Consider the following 20,942-nt stretch of genomic DNA (forward strand, 5'->3'; position numbering starts at 1 on the left):
CCATCTCTCTGTCTCCCCCTAACTTCCGTGTAGTGGTAGGAGACCGGTAGGGGTGTAATCGTGGGTGGGTGTGAATAGGACAGTACCCAGATGATAGTGGTGCATAATGTATATATATATATATATATATATATATATATATATATATAATATATATATATATATATATATGTGTGTGTGTGTGTGTGTGTAATAATAATCAACGGTTTATGTGTGTGTGTGTGTGTATTCACCTCCTCGGATCTGCTGCAGTCTCTGTCGAGACAGCCAGACACCACCCTACGGCAGTGTGTGTGTGTGTAATAATAATAATCAACGGTTTATGTGTGTGTATGTGAGAGAGAGAGAGATTCACCATGGTCTTGGATCACGTGTTGGACTCGTGATCGACAGCTATTTCCCTCCCGAAAGAGATCTCAGAGCTCATATATGTGTGTGAATGTTTTGTGGTATTAGTGGTGGTAGTGCTATTATGTTGCCGGGTGTCTGGATGTTGGCAGAACTTTCAGTTCGTGGTTGGAAAGAATTAATTTTGCTTCCTCAGACATGCAAGATCACGTCATGTATTTACAGGTTTGCGAAGACCTGTTTGCAGGTTATATATATATATATATATATATATATATATTATATATATATATATATATATATATATATATATATATATAAGGATGAGAGCTCAGACCTCGTATATAGACCGATCTATGGGTCATCCTGTGACCGCATGCAGTATATCACCGTGCTCAAGGGAGGCAGTAACGGGTTGTAGTAGTAATGTAGCTTTCAGATCCTGAGCAGGGCGCGATCCCGGGTTTGCTGGGCTGTGAGCCTATGACACTACGATTTTTTTTTTTTTTTTTTTTTTTTCGCAATATATTTATTATATTATATTTGTTATATATTGCTTAAAATATCTCAAGATAATGTACGAAGCGGAGGGGGGGGGGTATTTGAAATAAAAGGCTCATTATTAAAAGACGCCCGTTAGTTCGTCCGCTTTGTAATATACCGGTTCTGGGTTACGCTCGAGGGGTCCCGTCTCCGTGTCCTAATCGGTCAAGCTTGGTAGTGATGATAGTAATGTGATGTCTATGAGTGTAGTTGGGTTTAAATTGAACACTGCTTGTCCATTTTTGCCAAGGGGGGGAGGAAAGGGGGGGGTGATAGGGCTGTCAGGGCTATCCAATATCATTTATATTTTGAGTTATTCTTTTTAATTATTAGGATAAGTGGAATAGTGTGGGTATATAATATTTTGAAAAAAATGGGGAGAGTTTGGGGGAATGTAAGTCTTTGGGGAGAAGGGGGGGGGAAAGGACGGTTTCTGTCTCCCCAGATCTTCCCGTGGGTTTGGACTGGTGGTCGCTGCCAAGGTTGGGGGGGAGAGGGGGGAAGGGGCTCCCCCTTTTGCCACCCCGCCCCCCCCCGCCCCCGCCGACGCTCCTGGACCCCACCGGTGAAGACTAGCCGACAACCCGCGTTAGGCCCTGAGATTCTCTCTCTCTCTCTCTCTCTCTCTCTCTCTCTCTCTCTCTCTCTCTCTCTCTCTCTCTCTCTCTCTCTCTCTCTCTCTCTCTCTCTCTCTCTCTCTATCTCCCTCCCTCCCTCCCTCCCTCCCTTCCTTCCTCTCTCTCTCCTCTCTCCTCTCTCTCTCCTCTCTCTCCTCTCTCCTCTCTCTCTCTCTCTCTCTCTCTCTCTCTCTCTCCCTCTCCCTCTCTCTCTCTCTCTCTCTCTCTCTCTCTCTCTTTGCATCTCGTACATGACTTTTTGTGTGCATTGTACGTACGTGAAGAGAGTAGTCAACGAGGTACGAGGAGGAAGAAGAAGAGGGGAGGAGGAGGAGGAGGAGGACGGACCCATATTCTATATAACGAGGTGATATGTATATTCTATATATTGTATACTTATTCTATATAACGATGGGGATATATCCTGTATATTGTATATATAACGATGATGATACATATTCTATATATTGTATACTCATTCTACAATAGGCCTATATAAGGCTGAGAATACATATACTTTACCTATTCTATATGACGATTACAAAGGATTACAAAGGCGGAGCATACCGACAGGAGACCTTTTGATCCATATCTAGGTCGGATGCGAAAAAAAATCATATTAATAATAAAATAATAAATAAAAACTAATAATGTAAATAACAAATAAAATACATAAATAAATGCATAGGTATAGTTAAATAATAAACAAACAGGTAAATAGTGAATAATAATAAATTGACATATAACTAATAATAAATGAAAATCAGACAGACAAAAGATAACAAAACAAAAACAAATGATATAAGATAAATTATAATCATTACAGCATCTTACTTAGGTATTTATCTAAATGATGAGGATATATTTTCTATATATTGTATACTTATTCAATATAACGAGAATATATATTCTATAATTATTTTATAAAGCGATGAGAATTTGTAATCTATGTATTGTATACTTATTTTATATAACGAGGAGGATATATATTCTATATTCATTCTATATAATATAGACTTGGCGGATCATTTGACCCCCCCCCCATACGTGCTTGGGGTGGACATTCTATAGTTTATTATGGCTCGTGATACATGACCTGACCTGACCTAGCCTAACATTCTACAGTTGATTATTGGCTGGTGATATATAACCTGACCTAACGTAACCTTACATCCTACAGTGAGTATTGGCTCGTGATACATAACCTGACCTAATTAACCATACCTAACCTAACCAAGGCTGTGTTAGAGTGGAGAGTCTACAGTTCATAATTGTGTGTGTGTGGGGGGGGAGAGAGAATTCTCCAATTCACCCTTGCCGGCAACTACGAATTACAGACAGGGTATATGTTGTATATTAATTCTATTTAACGATGAGTATATATATATATATATATATATATATATATATATATATATATATATATATATATATATATATATATATATTTATTCTGTGTAACAATGAGAACTTAAGCCTGTGAGGCATCATGGCCGTCTTGGTCACTTGGCGAGTTCATTGCCACAAGGAGGCCTTGGGAAGTGCGAACTTGGGGGGGGGGGAAGGGGGGGGCTTTGGGTGGATCCCATGAACAACTCCCTCCTTCCCCTACCCCTCCTCCTTTGGGGACTTTATTTATTTATTCTTATTTATTTATTGATTTTAATATAATTTTTTTATAAAGTGAAAGTCGAGAGAGAATCTTGACATTTTTATTTTCTTCTTTTTCTTCTTCTTTTTTCTTCTTTTTCTTTCTTCTTATTCTTTTTTTTTATCTTTTTCTTCTTCCTCTTCATTATTATATTTATTGTTGTATCCTAATGAGTGTTGGGATGTTTTACTTTATTCATAGCTGTGAACAACTCTATACTGTAAGAATATTAAGGGGCATTTAGAGGGTCAAACGGTTTGACAAACCCGGTTTGTCAAACAAGTGTTTGAAGTGATGTTTGACCGTGTGAATGGGGTATTTGGTTGTCAAACACGTTCGACAAACGTGTTTGACGACCAAATATCCCATTCACACGGTCAAACATCACTTCACACATTTGCCTGACAAACCGGGTTTGTCAAACTGTTCGACCGTGTAAATGGCCCTTTAATTGAAGGTGAGGAACCTACACCAGGAGGCGCTGAGTAGCTGCGGCCGAAGCCGTCATCTTTGCCCTATGTGTGGGACTGTTAAGGGGCAGGTAACTGACAGTCACTGCTGGGAATTGGGGAAGATAGTGTTGTAGAGAATACGATGTTAAGCCTATGAAAGAGCAAGATTGTACAATGTAGGAATATTAATAGTGAACGCCAATGAAGAATGACATTGTAAGATTCTTCTTCTCTTCCTCTTCCTCCTCCTCTCCTCTCCTCCGTCTCCTCTTCCTATCTCTTCTTTTTTGTTATTGTATTTATTGTTGCATCAAAGTGAGGTTTGTGTTGTTTTATGTATTTAAGAACATAAGAATATAAGAAATAAAGGAGACTGCAAAAGACCATAAGGCCTACACTAGGCAGCTCCGTATCCATCACCACCTGTCATCCCCATCCATAAAGTTGTCTAATCGTTTCTTAAAACAACTGATAGTTTCAGCGCTTACTACATGGTTACTAAGTTTATTCCATTCATCGACCACCCTATTAGTTAACCAATTCTTGCCTATTTCCTTCTTAAATCTAAATTTGTCCAGTGTATACCCATTACTGCGAGTCCTGCCCTGTAGGAGTATAAATACTGAACAACTGGAGGAGTATAAATACTGAACGTGATATAATTCCAGTGAAGAATGAGGTAGAATCAATAGCGTTGAGAGCGGCGAAGATGCGTGACTGCTGTGAATTCTCCTTCAGGAAGGTCCTCTGCTGTCTCGTTCTCATGCGGAACACTGACGAGGTCCTCCGGGGGCGGCGTGGGAACGTGACCCCCAAGGGCGGGGCCCCACGAACAGCGACAGACTTTACAGGTTTTATTCTGGTGAACTATCTGTGATTTCAGTACACTTGAAGGACCTTGTGGTTCACCAGCACGGTGTTGGTTCACGTTGAGGACTCGGGATCGACAGTTGTTTCCCCCCCGGGTGAGAGCTCAGAGGTCGTGTATGGTACGATATATGGGGAATACTGTTGTCTTACATATACATACATACAAACAACTCCTTGCCCACCAGAGTTGGAGTACCGGGTTGCAGTGCAGCGATGCTAAAATTGTTTCAACCCTGGGCGGGAATTGAACTTGGACTGGTGGATTAGCGGTTGCGAACGGTACCATAGTGCCGTCGAGTATTGGCCAGGCGAAAGGGATCGCGGTCGATTCAGACGATCTTCAGGCCAGGGACCGCTGCTTGAGGAAGGTCCTCAGACGGAACAGAATCTGGAGAGTGTAACCGGATTGAAGAGGTTAACGATGATGACGTCGGCGACTACAGGAGGAACAATTCTGGAGTGTTTCGATGATCAGTTGTGGAACAGCAGGAAGCTGTGCGTCTTCTGTGGTTATTATTAAAAACATAAGAATGGAGGCGACTGCAAGAGACCATAAGGCCTACACTAGGCAGTTCCATATCCCTTACCACTTGTCATCTCTGGCCATAAAGTTATCTGATCTTTTGAAATAACCAATAATCATTGTTATTATTGTTGTTTCCGGAGAATATCGGTCCTCACACATGCGAGATAAGCTGGATCATATATATATATATGTATATATATATATATATATATATATATGTATATATAGTGTTCGTCACGGCATTATGCCGGCCGCCCCGCACACACCAAAACATGTACCATAAAAATATATTTATACTTTTGATGAGGTTCTAATACGTTGTGCTGCCTCCGTTACGCTTCGCCACGTCCCTCAGCCGTTTGGGAAGACTCTTACGCAAATTCCTTAGGGTCTGAGGAGGTGTATTAACCCATGCCTCGCGTACAGCAGACTCAAGCTGTGAAATAGAACTACTATCCTTGCCCATCAAACTTCACTATTGATCGTAGGTTTTCAATGGGGTTTAAGTCAGAGGAACTGCCTCCCCAGTCATTAAGGAAGCTCACATCACAGTCCTTAAGTCACCGAACTACAGATCTGGCGGTGTGACACGGTGCGCCGTCCTGCATAAATACCGTAGCCCCACACTTGTCAAACGCGTCAGGTAAATTGTCACACAACACCTCCAGATAATTATATTGGTTCATATACTGGTTTTTGGGGAGCACTATGAGTTCACCAACACTCTTGAGCAGTAAAACACACCGAAACCATGAGAGATTCTGGGTGTTTAGTGGTCTAATGGGTCGCTACCTCTGGCCTGGTATATACGTCCACCACGGTTACATGTGACGGTGAAGGACCTCTGGCCCGGTACACATGTCCACCACGGTTACAGGTGACGGTGAAGGTGGCTTCGTCACTCCAAAGTACCTCAGACCACTGTTGAGGAGTCCAATTACGATATTTAAGTGCAAAATCCAGCCTACGTTTCTTCTGCCGCTTGGTAAGGATGGGTTTCTTAACCTGCCGGTGGCTACTGTAGCCCAGCTCGGCCACCCGCCTGTTGACTGTTCTTATGGACACCTCAGAAAGCAGACGTGTGTGTGTGTGTTTTCAATAACAGTTATGGTAGGTGTACTCTCTAGCTGCTTTTTGAGCACAGTCAAAGTACGTACAGATGTCTTCTTCGAGGGGCCAGGCCGAGGTTTAGCAGACGGTAACTCGACACCACCGTTGGCCTTGAAACGCTTCACCCAGTTTCTCACAGATCGCTCACTCACACCAACATTCGCCACTATTTCTCTTGTCTGGAGCCCAGCTTTGTGAAGCCCTATGATCTGAGCTATAGTTACAGGCGTTAACGACTTCTTTTTACCCATAGTCACTAAGGTATACCCCCCCAGAAACCAAGCGAAGCCCAGATAGAAGATAGGGCGAATGATAGATCAAAGGAGAAACACTTCCTCTCACCACGGCAGCCACGCGGGTACTGAGTCGGTATGTGGTGTTTGTTGGTAGGAAGTGACGTCATGCTAACGGCTGGTACCCGGCATAATGCCGTGACGAGAAGAGACCACCTTATACGGTAGGCCATTGTTTTTCATCACGGCATTATGCCGGGGCGCTCACCCGGCATAATGCCGTGACGAGCACTATACATATGTGTATATATATTATACTCCCGCGTGCACTGATCTACATACATGACAGAATTTCTTCACTGATCAACATATGAGTTGATTGGATCGCCGTGGGCAGTTTCCATGAGGTGGCGGGTCTGTGAAAAGGAAAGAGAATTTGAGCAGAGGATTAATATTTAGGGTTCTGGTTGATGTCTCCTCCCAGACCCTCTTTTGCCTTGACTTCTTGTAGGATAATTTTACAGAGAGCAGGATTCCTAGTCTCATCACTCCGGCCCATTTTAGCCGCCTTTAACGACTCGCATAGGAAACACGGTGGCAGTATTCTTTCCTCCCCCCACCACAGGGGACAGAGGCGAGGGAAAAAATATATATACTCAAAGATGTGGTACAGAACAGTTTTTAGAGAGAAAAGCATAACGAAGGGACAGTCGTGACACACAAGTATCGTTGTTCCTCCAGTAGAGATTTCATTCTAACAGACAAATTTATGCGTGACTCTAGGCCGTAGGGGCACCTCAAGACAGTCCGTAAAGTATAGGTTATATGCTACTGTGCAATTAATATTCCACAACAATATGCAGTCAGTAATCTGATACACCCATTTATGTAGATAAATAAATACAGGGTTGTCTGGGATGCGATCAGTGTAGGCACCTTACGAGGAAGGTACCTTTGTTAACTGTACAACAAAGAGTTTTTTTGAAGCTTTCAAGTCCACAGACGCAAAATACAACCGCTAAGCTATATTCATACATCCTGGAATGGATGAGGAAGGGACATTAGGACAGGACATCCCACGGGGCATCAATTGAAGTCTTTCTGACTACAGGAATTAAGTGAATTAAAGGGGGTACATTATTGAACACGCCTCCGTATTGTTCTGTAATGTTTGAACTCTGAATAATTGCTGCTCTTGGATATTTTTTCCCCTTGTCGGCTTCGTATAAAATCTAATCGGTGGGCTGTTGCCATTGTGAATCAGCGTGGGTTACGTTCGAAAGAGACATTTGTTCCGAATATGAGAAAGTTCCCTATTTGTAGATTCCCGGTAAAGGGAAAAACTTGATGCATGTTACATGACCACGTAACGCAAGTTACGGCTGTTGACGTAACGCAAATCACAACCATAGCCGAAGTTGTGTGACTTGTCCGGACGTAATTGATATTCCAGGGTAAATACGGGGGAAAATTGTCCTCTCTCTCCGATATTGACTATAATTTGCATTCTAACTGAGTAGGGTAATTTAACTTTGGTTCGTGCACATGTATGTTCGTGCAGTGCTAACCAGGGGACGGAGCCAATCAGATGCTTGGCACTGGTTAAAGCACTGTAGCACTGGTATCTGTTGTCTTTGCGATACTGCAGTGCCAACCAAGGGAGGGAGTGAATTATGTATGTGGCACTGGTTAAAGCACTGTAACACTGGCTTCTAGTATCTATTGTCTTTGCAGTGCTGCAGTGCTAGCCAAGGGACAGAGCCTGTCAGGTGCATAGCATTGATTAAAGCACTGTATCACTGCTTTCTGACATCTGTTGTCTTTGCGATGGTGCAGTGCCAACCAAGGGACGGAATCATTCAGGTGCGTGGCACTGAAACACCATAGCATTGTTTTCATTACGGCGCTGACTGTGTAATGTAGGTCAGCCTTAATGGTCCATTTCAGGACCGCCCCGTGAGGAACAATACAGCCTCTATACCTCACCGCGCTGGCTTCATCCGGCTGTGTTCACATTCTTTCGTGTAACTTGACCTTTGACTTTGATATGCCATTGGCACCAACTTTCGGGTATATGAGGGGTCCAGAAATAGAGGTCCATCCTCGCCACTTTTACTGGTTTCGAGTGAAGCACGTATAATATGTGTGTGCATATATATATGTATGTATGTATATATGCATGTGAATGTATAAATAATATATATATATATATATATATATATATATATATGTATATATATGCATACAAGTATATATATATATATATGTATATATATATATGTATATATGTATATATATGTATACATATATATATGTATATATATATGTATACATATATATATATATATATATATATATATATATACACAGTATATATGAGGCTTGCGCCTTTCACGATTCGTGCTTGACTCGAAACTAGTAAAAGTGGCAAGGATGCCCCTCTGTTTCTGGACGCCATCATAATTAAACAACGCTGAAAAAAAATCCCACAAAACAATACGAAATATTCAAAATAAAGGAGCTTAGGCCCTGCCCACACTAGCGGCTTGAACCGCGCGGAAGCCGCGGTGGAACCGTATACCCAAGGACAAACTGGGCGGTTGGGTGTGTACGCCTCCATTGGCTTACGTCATCAATGTACCGCCGCGGTTGAAACCGCCAGTATGAACAGGGCCATAGTGTAAATGATATTTACAGTTGGCTAATGTTGGAAAGGCAAATCACACATCATTGCATAGAAATTAATTACAACTATGCCTAGCTTGGGCTTCTCATGCAAACACGAAATATGAAGTTTACTGTATAACTACCAAAAGATCTAATGAAAATGTGTATTTACGTGAGGGGGGTCGCCGATTAAGTGAAGCGGCCTTGCTGTGGATGTACTGTGTCTTGCTGCATTGCGTTTGACCCAGGGTAGTTGGCGGATGTAGGGATGACCCGTCATCCATGAGGAGCTGAGATGGGAGGGGTGGAGGGGAGTGAAATGGGTGGGAATAGGTACGTGCCTGACTTAGTTACCTCCCACACAAAGGGGTAAAAAAGCTTTTGGTTTATATACATATATATATATATATATATATATATATATATATATATATATATATATATATATATGATGTAAACGGGGAATATCCGATATACGAAAATTCGAAGGAAAGGCATATGATTCGCCAGTCTCGCTTCAATATACGAATTATATTATCAATATACGAAAGTGTTTAAAGGAACCTATATCCTTCGTATATAGGGGACATGCTGTGTGTGTGTGTGTGTATAATATATATATATAATATATATATATATATATATATATATATATATATATATATATATATATGTATGTATGTACAACACTGAATGGGTCCCAGTGACTAGAGATACATCTTTATCAACCTTAATGCACTTTAATTCTAAGCCATCAACATCGGACGAACCGTGGAGGCACATGCAGAAATTGAAACATGGTACGCCCGAGGACTCGAACCAACGCAGCGAGAACGTTACCAGTTCCGTATTGACTATTAGACCAATACACCATCAACTTGTATCTCTCTTGATGGTGTATTGGTCTAATAGTCAATACGGCACTGGTAACGTTCTCGCCGCGTTGGTTCGAGTCCTCGGGCGTACCACGTTTCAGTTTCTGCATGTGCCTCGACGGTTCGTCCGATGTTGATGGCTTAGAATTAAAGTGCATTGTGGTTGATAAAAAATGTATCTCTAGTCACTGGGACCCATTCAGTGTTGTACAAATACTTTCCCACGTTCGTATACTTACTAATGTACTATCATAGTGGAGATGGGTTGAACGCAAACTTTCGTGTATGTGTATGTAACTCGAGCATACAAATATATAAGAAAAGTTGCGCTCAACTTATATTTCTCTTGATGGTGTATTGGTCTAATAGTCAATACGGCACTGGTAACGTTTTTTACGCCGCATTGGTTCGAGTCCTCGGGCGTACCACGTTTCAATTTCTGGGTGTGTCTCCACGGTTCGTCCGATGTTGATGGCTTAGAATTAAAGGGCATTGTTGTTGATAATATATATATATATATATATATATATATATATATATATATATATATATATATATATATATATATATATATATATATATATATATATATATATATATTCATATACACACACACACACACACACACACACACACACACACACACACACACACACACACACTCACGGGGTGATCTAATAGATGTGTTTAAGTGGATCAAAGGCTTTAACAAGGGTGACGCAACGCAAACAATGTCATCATATTAAGGCAGCAGGGCAGGACTCGCAGTAATTTATTTAAACTGGACAAATTTATATTTAAGAAGGAAATGGGCAAGAATTGGTTTATTAATAGGGTGGTCAACGAATGGAACAGACTTGGTAACCATGTAGTGAGCGCTGAAACTATCAATAGTTTTAAGAAACGGTTAGACAATTTTATGGATGGGGATGGCAGGTGGTCATGGACATGGAACTGCCTAGTTTAGGCCTCATGGTCTCTTGCAGTATCCTTCATTCCTATGTTCTTGTATAGTGGTGGGATTCAGCTGGTTCTTACCGGTTCGTACGAACCTGTTTTTGGAATGTCATGAGCTCCGCGAGTAGTTTATTAGAATTGACTTATGCAGGCTATAATACACCGTAAGTGGTATCTACTTGATACTGGGACAATGAGAGAACCTGTTATCTTTATAATCCCACCACTGTGTGTGTGTGTATATATGTATATATATATATATATATATATATGTGTGTGTGTGTGTGTGTGTAATAAAACCACTTGGAAAATAAAATTAAAGGTGACCGAACGTTTTCGTCTATTTAAGACATTTTGAAAGTTGCAGAGTAAGGAAACAGTAACAATATATATGCTTCTTTTGTATATATACTGTCACTGTTTCCTTACTCTGTACCTTTGAAAATGTCTTAAATAGACGAAAACTTTCGGTCACCTTTCATTTTATTTTCCAATTGGTTTTATTTCACATTTTGTGAATCACGTGTTTTTGTAATTTATTCGCATATATATATATATATATATGTATATATATATATATGTGTGTGTGTGTGTGTGTGTGTGTGTGTGTGTGTGTGTGTGTGTGTGTGTGTGTGTGTTGCTACAGACATTGCAGCCCATGTTTACATAATAGTTGCACAGCAGCTCACTATCCTTATTATATTCAAGAGACAATAGAGTGGGCAGCATACTAAAGTCAGTTTCGCAGACTTCCTTTCAACCCTGTTTATAACTTTCCTAACCTAGCCCAACACCGCCTAAGTTAACCTAACCTGATTCCACCTTACATGATATAACCCAGCCTAATGTAGCGTAACCTTACCTAACCTAACCAGCCCTGACTTAAACCCACCTAACTTATCGTAACCCCGCCTAATTCTGCCTAACCTAACGTAGCGTAATCTTACTTAACGTTATCTAACCTAACCACACCTAACATATCACAACCCCAACTGAATCCACCAAACTTCACCTAACCTAACTTGACCTAACCTAAGCCCGCCAAACGTAACCCAACCCTGCCTAACTCAACCTAACCTATATTAACCTAACGTAAGCCCACCAAACGTAACGTAACCCGTCCTAACCTAACCTAACCTAACCTAACCTAACCATATCCACTTTCTCAAGTCATAAGGATCTTCCATACCCTTCAGGACAGTTTTCGCCGTAGTTTCCAAAGAATTTTTCTCTGCGCACATCAAGTAATGATAATTAAGTTAATGATCATCAGAGACGCCCTCAATTATATTTCATTTTTCTATCATTATTTATTTATATATTTGTTGTTCTTTTATTTTATCTATTAATCTATTTATTATTATATTATCATTATTGTTATTTTTTCATTTTTGTATTTTTATTTTTTTGTTGTCCAGTACCAGGAAAAAGGCACTAGAAAGATTTATTATTATTATTATTGTTATTTATTATTATTATTATTATTATTATTATTATTATTATTATTATTATTATTATTATTAATGATCTTATCAAATAACATCAGGGGGGAAGAATATCAACTATCTCCTGGGCCTCAGATAATACTCCCCGACCCCCCAAAGAACGGGCCTGCCTGGAGCTCCATCTATGTCACCACTACTCGGAGGACCCATATAGTCTCTCTCCAGAAGCAAAGAATGGGAAAGTTTCCGTCCTCTTAGGAGAGGTTTTATGAAGGTATTTGTACATGCATATGAGATGTTTGTACCTGCACAACACACACACACACACACACACACACACACACACACACACACACACACACACACACACACACACACATATATATATATATATATATATATGTTTGTATATGTATATATGTGTGTGTGTGTGTATGTATATAGATGTGTGTATATATGTATATGTTTGTTTATATTTATATATAATGTATGTTTATATATATATAGATATAATATATATATATATATATATATATGTGTGTGTGTGTGTGTGTGTATGTATGTATGTATATATGAATAGAATCACCAGTGACGGTGATGTCGAACAAATAATTCCGACTGTCGTCCCCGGATTCGAACCTGGGCTCGTGAATTCTCACTGCCGTCGCCTTACCGACTGAGCTGCTGACCCTATAAAATTCACCAACCTGGAAGTTAATCTACTTCCCGAGGAACGAAGTCGACTGCTAACTGCCGTCCGTTCTTATTATTTTACAGTGAACCAGGGCTCTTAGCTAGTGGTTAAGACTGTTACGTTTCCTTGATGGACTTATCGCCGTTGTCATACCTAAATAGAATCACCAGTGACGGTGATGTCGATCAAATAATTCCGACTATCGTCCCCGGATTCGAACCATAATAATATATTATGTATGTATATAATATATATATATATATATATATATATATATATATATATGTATATATGTGTGTGTGTGTGTGTGTTTATATGTATATTTATATGTATATATACATATATATGTTGTCGGAAATTTTCAAACACTGGACTCAGAGTAACAGAATTCCGTTAAAGTCCAGTGTTTGAAATTTTCCGACAACATGGCTCCTGGACTCCAACTCTTTACGAACGTAATATATATATATATATATATATATATATATATATATATATATATATATATATATATATATATATATATATATATATATTGATCGAAGAAACCATTAAAAGGCATTTTTCGTCTATTGTTACCCAGAAGGCCAGAAAATTGAGGAAGTTGAAAATACTTGATCCCTCGACTTCGGCAGGTGAACTGATGAAGTGAACTGATTTCAGAACTACTGAATGTAAAAGGTCAGTCAGTGTGTGTGTGTGTGTGTAAGGTTACAACATAACCCTGAGATCGGGCCAAATATGAGTTCTGAGCTCTCATCCGGGAGTGGTTTAATAGCTGTCAATCACGAGTCCAACACGTGGTCTAAGACCATGATGAATCGCGCGGACATACGCATGTACACACACACACACACACGTACACACCCGCACGCACACATAAACACACACTATCATAAACACACACAAACACGCACACGCACAGTGTGTGGAATCGTTTTAGTAATTTTATATAATTAGTTTCTAATATTCATTTTAATCAGATCTGATGCTCCGAATGTTACAATCGATGGCTTCGGTATTGGAAATATTAAGGCGGAACCAACGAAGGGTGACTGAACGAGACGGATGTCGGAGTGGATGGTCTCCCCCCGTGCACATTTCTACAAAATCCATCCGACAGGTGCAGCCCTGAGGGGCTGGCACTCGGTCCTCGGAACGGGTTTCAAGATTCTCTCCTTTTTCACCTAAGGAGGATTGGCAACCGGTGACTGCTCCCCCATACTCCCACAACACGGACAGCAGTCTAATTTTCATTCCTTGAGGTTTATAAATGAATTAGGCGAGTGTTGACGGTTACTATGGGGTCTAGGGGTTTGTTATTCTCTGTTCCTCTCTCTTTATCCCTCCTGTCTCCCTCCCTCCCTCTTTCTCCCCCCCACCATCTCTCTTTTTTTCATTTTTTTTATTTCGCATGTAAAAAAAATGATCATTTTTGTTACAATGGATCTACTTGTGTATTTATTTACATGATCATTTATTTGTTTATTTGATTATTCACTCGTCTGTTTTTATTACAAATGTTTATAAATTTATACTTTTATATATTTGTTATTGTTATTATCATTATTCATTTCATCATTCTTTTCTGTACCGTATATTCACGTGACCCACATGCTCTACAACAATTGTGTGTGTATCCATCTTCCTTTGAGTTTGTAATGAATATTTTGAAATTAATAATTACTTGATTGAATTGATTGGTATGTTTCTTCCGCTTCTGGGGCCTTTGTCTTATTTATTATTTATTTTATTTGTTAATTTGTTTATTCATTTTTAATGTCGCTAATGTGCGTTACTTTACTATTTTGATTTAGTAAACGTGATGTAATCAGGTTCGATTTTGTATAAATATATATATATATATATATATATATATATATATATATATGTATGTATATATAATATATATGTGTGTGTGTTTACCTAGTTGTATTACACGGGAAGTGAGCTATGTTCGTGGTGACGTTGTGTGTGTGTGCGTGTGCGCGTGTATATATGATTTATCCAACAAATCATTGAACTTTTGTATTTGTATCCGAATATATTTTTGTTGTTGTTATTATTATTATTATTATTATTATTCATTTGTATATTTTGTCATTATTATTTTGTATTATGTATTTTTCCTAATTCCCCTATAGAATTTTGTAAGAACATAGGAATAGTGGAGACTGTAAGGGACCATAAGGCCTACACTAGGCACTTCCATGTCCTGTACTACCTGTCAGCCCTGTCCATGAAGTTATCTTCTCTTAATAGAACCAGTTGTTTCAACACTCGCTGTACATGCCTACTTGTGACCGGAGACGTACATATCATATGATCGTGAGAACAAAGCCCAAAAAACTTTATTCCATTGGAAACTCGTTCTTACGTAATACAATTCATATACCCAGTTCTTAATGTTTATAGACATAAACATATTTTACTAATATATTCAATTGATAGATCCTTTAGAATGAGGATCAACAGCATAGTATAAGTAAGAGTGACGTATATATATATATATATATATATATATATATATATAATATATATATAATATATATATATATATATATATATATATATATATAATGGTGATCAAATGAATAGATAATGACAATTAGGTTGCTCTATAAGTAACAAAGTAAAACTTGAATATAAAGAATTATACATTAAAGCCCAAAGTAACACAAACAAATAGTCATAGGATAGAATACTATAAGATATATCATAGGGTATAGTCTATACATACACACACACACATATATACATATATATATATATATATATGCATTGTGTGTGTATGCATGTGCAAATGTATATATATATATATATATATATATATATATATATATGATAATAGGTAATCATAAAAATATATCAAGATTAATAAATAATTAAGTAATTTTTCACATTAAAACAACGAGAATGTATATGCAAAGCCACTTGCCATGTAAGAGAAATTGTTTTCGTTATAGTAAGACAAACATTGTAAAAGCAAATTTGATTAATGTTGTTACTAAGAACAGGGCAGATCTTATTCCTTTCTTTCTCACTTTCTCCCCCTTCTTTCCTCCCCTCTCTCTCCCTCTCTCCCTGTCTCTCTCTTCCTCTCTCCCTGTCTCTCTCTTCCTCTCTCCCTGTCTCTCTCTTCCTCTCTCCCTGTCTCTCTCTTCCTCTCTCCCTGTCTCTCTCTTCCTCTCTCCCTTTCTCCATCTCTGTCTCCCCCTTCTCTCTCTCCCTCCTCCCCCTCTCTCTCTCCCTCCTCCCCCTCTCTCTTCCTCCTCCCCCTCTCTCTTCCTCCTCCCCCTCTCTCTCCCTCCTCCCCCTCTCTCTCCCTCCTCCCCCTCTCTCTCCCTCCTCCCCCTCTCTCTCCCTCCTCCCCCTCTCTCTCCCTCCTCCCCATCTCTCTCCCTCCTCCCCCTCTCTCTCCCTCCTCCCCCTCTCTCTCCCTCCTCCCCCTCTCTCTCCCTCCTCCTCCCTCTCTCCCTCCTCCCCCTCTCTCCCTCCTCCCCCTCTCTCTCCCTCCTCCTCCTCTCTCTCACTCTCTCCCATCCTCTCTTTCCCTCCCCCCTCTCTCTCTCAGATGTCCGTGCCGTTACGCACCCGTGGGGCAAGGGGGGCGTCATCGCGCATGACAGCATCGTAGTACTCGAGGCGGTGCCGCGCCGTTGTGCCGCACCCGTGTTGTTTGTTGACATGCGGCGCGCCCACCGCCCCCAGATCGAGTTTCTCGCGGCTTCAAGGACAACACCCACGAGGTCCCTCTCGAGCTGTACTCGAGGGCGACACACTCGAGTCTCCTCTGTAGCTAACTAAAGTCACCTGGAGTTGGACGAAGGAATGTTTCGAGTGGTGGGATTTTGGAGTTGGGGGAGTTGTACGTAAGGTCACGTGGTGTGGTGGTAGAACAGGCGGTCGTTTGCGTGCGGGACGAAGAGAATCGGAGGAAAGGGCGGAAACGAAGAGAAGTCAAAGAGAAATAAATACCTTTAGGATTGAAGCATCAGTATCACGTCAATGACATATTGTAAAAAAGCCGAAAGAGGCCGATTAGATGTATATATGTACACACACACACACACACACACACATATATATATATATGTATATATATATATATATATATATATATACATATATATATATATACACATATATACACACACACATTTTTAATAATACATATTGCTCAGAGAGACCGTGAAGGCGACTGGCGCCGGCGTGTGAGTGAAGCAACGCGCCCCCTGGCGTATGACGCCCCCCAATTGATGATGATGATGATGATTAGTGTCGAGGGAGAACTGAATCGCGATATGTGTTCAATTGATTGAAATTGATCGACGGCACTTTGAAATACACCCACCCACACACACACACACACACACACACACACATATACATATATAAATATATACATTTATATATATATATATATATGATGAAGGTGGAAAAAGAAGTCACGGGTCTAGTTCCGAGTTACTGAGTTTATTCCTGACCGGTTTCGCTCTATGCTTCGTCAGAGGAATGTGACTCTGGAGTGAAGCTGGCGGTATACATAGTCTGAGTAAGACCGCGTTCCCTCCTTGGAGGTGGGTTACGTTTGGTTGTACAATGGTTTTTAATACAATGAACAATAGTGATAATAGAGTATACAATAAATTGTTGTGATGTTATTACAAAACAGCTCCGGTGTGTGTGGAATGTACAACCAAACGTAACCCACCTCCAAGGAGGGAACGCGGTCTTACTCAGACTATGTATACCGCCAGCTTCACTCCAGAGTCACATTCCTCTGAAGAAGCATAGAGCGAAAGCGTTCAGTAATAAACTCAAAAATTCAGAACTAGACCCGTGACTTCCTTTTTCCACCTTCATCAACTTGTCATAATGTAACAACATATATATATATATATATATATATAATATATATATATATATATATATATATAAAATTGTGTGTGTGTGTGTGTGTAAACAGTATATAGCCGGATGGCTATGAGTTACAGAATCGACGGGGTGCACCCGGAGAAGAAGAGGAGGAGGAGGGGGAGGAGGAGGAGAAAGAAGAACGATCCACTTACTCCGGAATGTCATCCCCTTTTGTGGTCACGTCCTCCTTGAAGGAACTCCTCCACGGGACCTCAGGATCCTCTTCGGAGATAGAGGAGGAGGAGGAGGAGGAGGAAGATCCGTTTGTTACGTCATCGGAAAGCGATGGTCTCCTTTGAGGTTTTATTTTCATCCGAATGGAATCGCCTGACGGCGCAAGAAGAATTCGTCTCATGGGCACCCGTCACGAGAACGGCATTGACCATCTATGGAAAAAAGAGAGATGAGGGGAGTTGGTAACCCCCCAAAAAAGAGAGGGGGGGGAGTGAACCCGTATCCCCATCCCCCCCAAGAAAAAAAGAGTGATAGAGAGAGAGAGAGAAGGTTGGAGGTCCATACAAAAGAGAGAGGAGTGGGTGGGTTGGAGTAGAGTCCAAAAGAGAGAGGGGGGTGGGGGAGGGGGGAGGGTAGTCCGGAAAAAAAATGGGTGTGTGGGGGGGTATATTGTATAGCCAACAAGTTAATTTCGACTCGACAAAGGCCGGCGCATTAGCATTACAAAGGCAGCCTTGTTTAGCCCACAAGGTTACAGTGGTTTTCAGAGCCCTTGTTTATATACAACAGGCACGAAGGAGCTCAGTACATACATACATACATACATGTATGCATTATATGTGTGTATGTGTGTGTGTGTGTGTGTGTGTGTGTGTGTGTGTTTATGGTCCTGGATCACGCACTGGACCCGTGATCGCCAGTTAGTACCCCTTCTGATATGAGCCCGGAATTTGCATTGTGTGCGCGTGTACGTGTGTGTGTTTCACCATGGTCTTGGATCACGTGCAGGCCACAGGATCGCCAGTTAGTACCCATCTGGATATGATATGAAGTGAGAGCTCGTAATGTGTGTGTGTACGTGTGTGTGTGTGTGTGTGTGTGTGTGTGTGTGTGCGTGCGTGCGTGCGCGTGTTAGGTTTGGACTCGGCTCCGGTTCAATCTGTAACGCTACCAGTGACTGCCTCTTGTCTTGGCTATCGTAGAACATAGGGCAAAGGTGATGGCATGGGCTTGGACAATACACTAGCAGGTTTAGTATCTTCAAGTGCTCTCTTTATTTCTTTACGGTATCTCTCCACTCATTATCTTTCTCTCTCTCTCTCTCTCTATCTCTATATCTGTCTCTCTGTCTTTCTTGATGTCCTCGGGTGTGATCACAGGTAGGAGGTTCGAATCCTGTAGAATCAATGCGTGCCGTCTTGCTTCGCGATGCATCCGGTGGGTCCCCGGCTAGTTGTTGTTCTGGGCTTTTATTTACCAGCGCTTCTAACCTTATGGGTAATCTCGCACCGCTTAGGACAGTGGTTCCTGTCATTGCCCCAGCGGGAAGTGGCTACAGAAGATGGGGGGTGTTCCTCACTGGATACGAGACGGATGACGAGATAGTATCGTATTCCGACATCGTATTCGGCTACGATATCACAGATACGTGATGCTCCGTGTGGTGTTGGTCGGAGATCACGTGGTCTGTTGTCGTCAGGCGATTTTATTCAGCTAAAGACGAGAGTTCTCAGCGTGTCGTGTATCCCATGGCTTATGTATTGCTGTCACACTTTAGCTTCTGTGAGAGTAATTTTAATTCAGTTTAAGACTCGGGTTCTTGATGTTTCTTGTATCTTATGCTTTATGCTTGTATGGAAGTCCGTTTTGTAACACTAAAACACCCACTAAAAGTACGCTTTGCGATTATCGCCCAACGATGATCATCAAACAATTGTCTAGAACAGTAATTCTTTGTCTTTGAATGGGGATGTTTTCCTTCGAGCTGTAAACGACGAGGCTGAGAATTCTTTTAACCGAACCTACGGCCAACGCGCTTACCTAACGAGGATGCCAGGTAGGAGGCGGGTCACCCGCCATTGGCTGTGGTAATGGCAAATCGTTGTACCGAGGAAAACGTACCTTAATTCCACCTTAACTCCCACTAAATTGGGACTCCCTCTTTGGGGGAGTCTGTAACCTTTCCCCCCCCAACTCCGTCATGGGTCTGTGGTCCTTGTTATCTGAATAGACTCGTCAGGAGCTAAGCATACAGGACATTAAGGTTAATGTGTCATTGTTGTTGAAGTAGTTTGGGTTGTTATTGTAGTCTTAATGAGCGTCATAGTTTCTGTTGACATGTAGGCGAATTACGTTAAACAGACTAAGATAAAAATGAAATAATGATGATTCGGTTTAACGTCACGAACTCCTCCCTATCAGAAGGCTGTGACGGTGCCCCTCACAGAACGACTTTGTAGCGTGGAGTTGAATGAACCATGCCCTTGGTCCAACTCGCTGGTGGCAGAGTTCGATCTGCCGTCACCTCGACCACCGCCGCAAATAGCGACGCTCTAACCCGTTCGACCAGCGACCATAGAAAAAAAAAAATTAAGTGGGAAGGGTCATGCATGAAATCGTCCGTCTGTAGACCCTGTTCACACTAGAGGTTTCAACCGCGGCTGTTGAATTACAATGTAAGTCACTGGAGGCGTTCACACAACCGCGCTGTTTTTTCTTCTGTATGTGGTACCGCCGCGGTTTCCGCGCGGTTCAAACCGCTAGTGTGAACAGGGCCTTAACAAGAACCAATATAACGAAGTACAGTTTGGGGAAGTTTGTTGAACTAGCGGTTAAGCTTAACCTTTGTTGTCAATGTGGTTAGTGGAGGAAAAAGTTAATTCAGTTAAATCCGTGTTAAATCCCTTTTCGGAAGTTGCGTGGCAGATCGTACGCTACTGGGTTGAAGGGGGAGGAGGAGGAGGAGGAGGGAGGAGGAGAGAGCAGGACAAGAGGGAAGGAAGGAGGAGGAAGTGGAGAAAGAAGAGGAAGGGTGGAAGAGGGAACTGAGAGGAGGGAAGAGGAGGAAGAAGAGGGCAGG

At 41.1% G+C, this 20,942-nt stretch overlaps 1 protein-coding gene across 2 annotated transcripts in view; it reads left to right on the forward strand.

The window, feature by feature from the left end:
* LOC143024604 (protein O-linked-mannose beta-1,2-N-acetylglucosaminyltransferase 1-like) overlaps positions 1 to 20,942 on the forward strand; it is a 570,350-nt gene that overhangs the window by 1,060 nt on the left and 548,348 nt on the right. The gene's annotated exons all lie outside the window — the stretch shown is intronic.

This window comes from Oratosquilla oratoria, chromosome 4, assembly GCF_046742065.1.
Source record: "Oratosquilla oratoria isolate Oo_2021 chromosome 4, ASM4674206v1, whole genome shotgun sequence".
NCBI lineage: Eukaryota > Metazoa > Arthropoda > Malacostraca > Stomatopoda > Squillidae > Oratosquilla > Oratosquilla oratoria.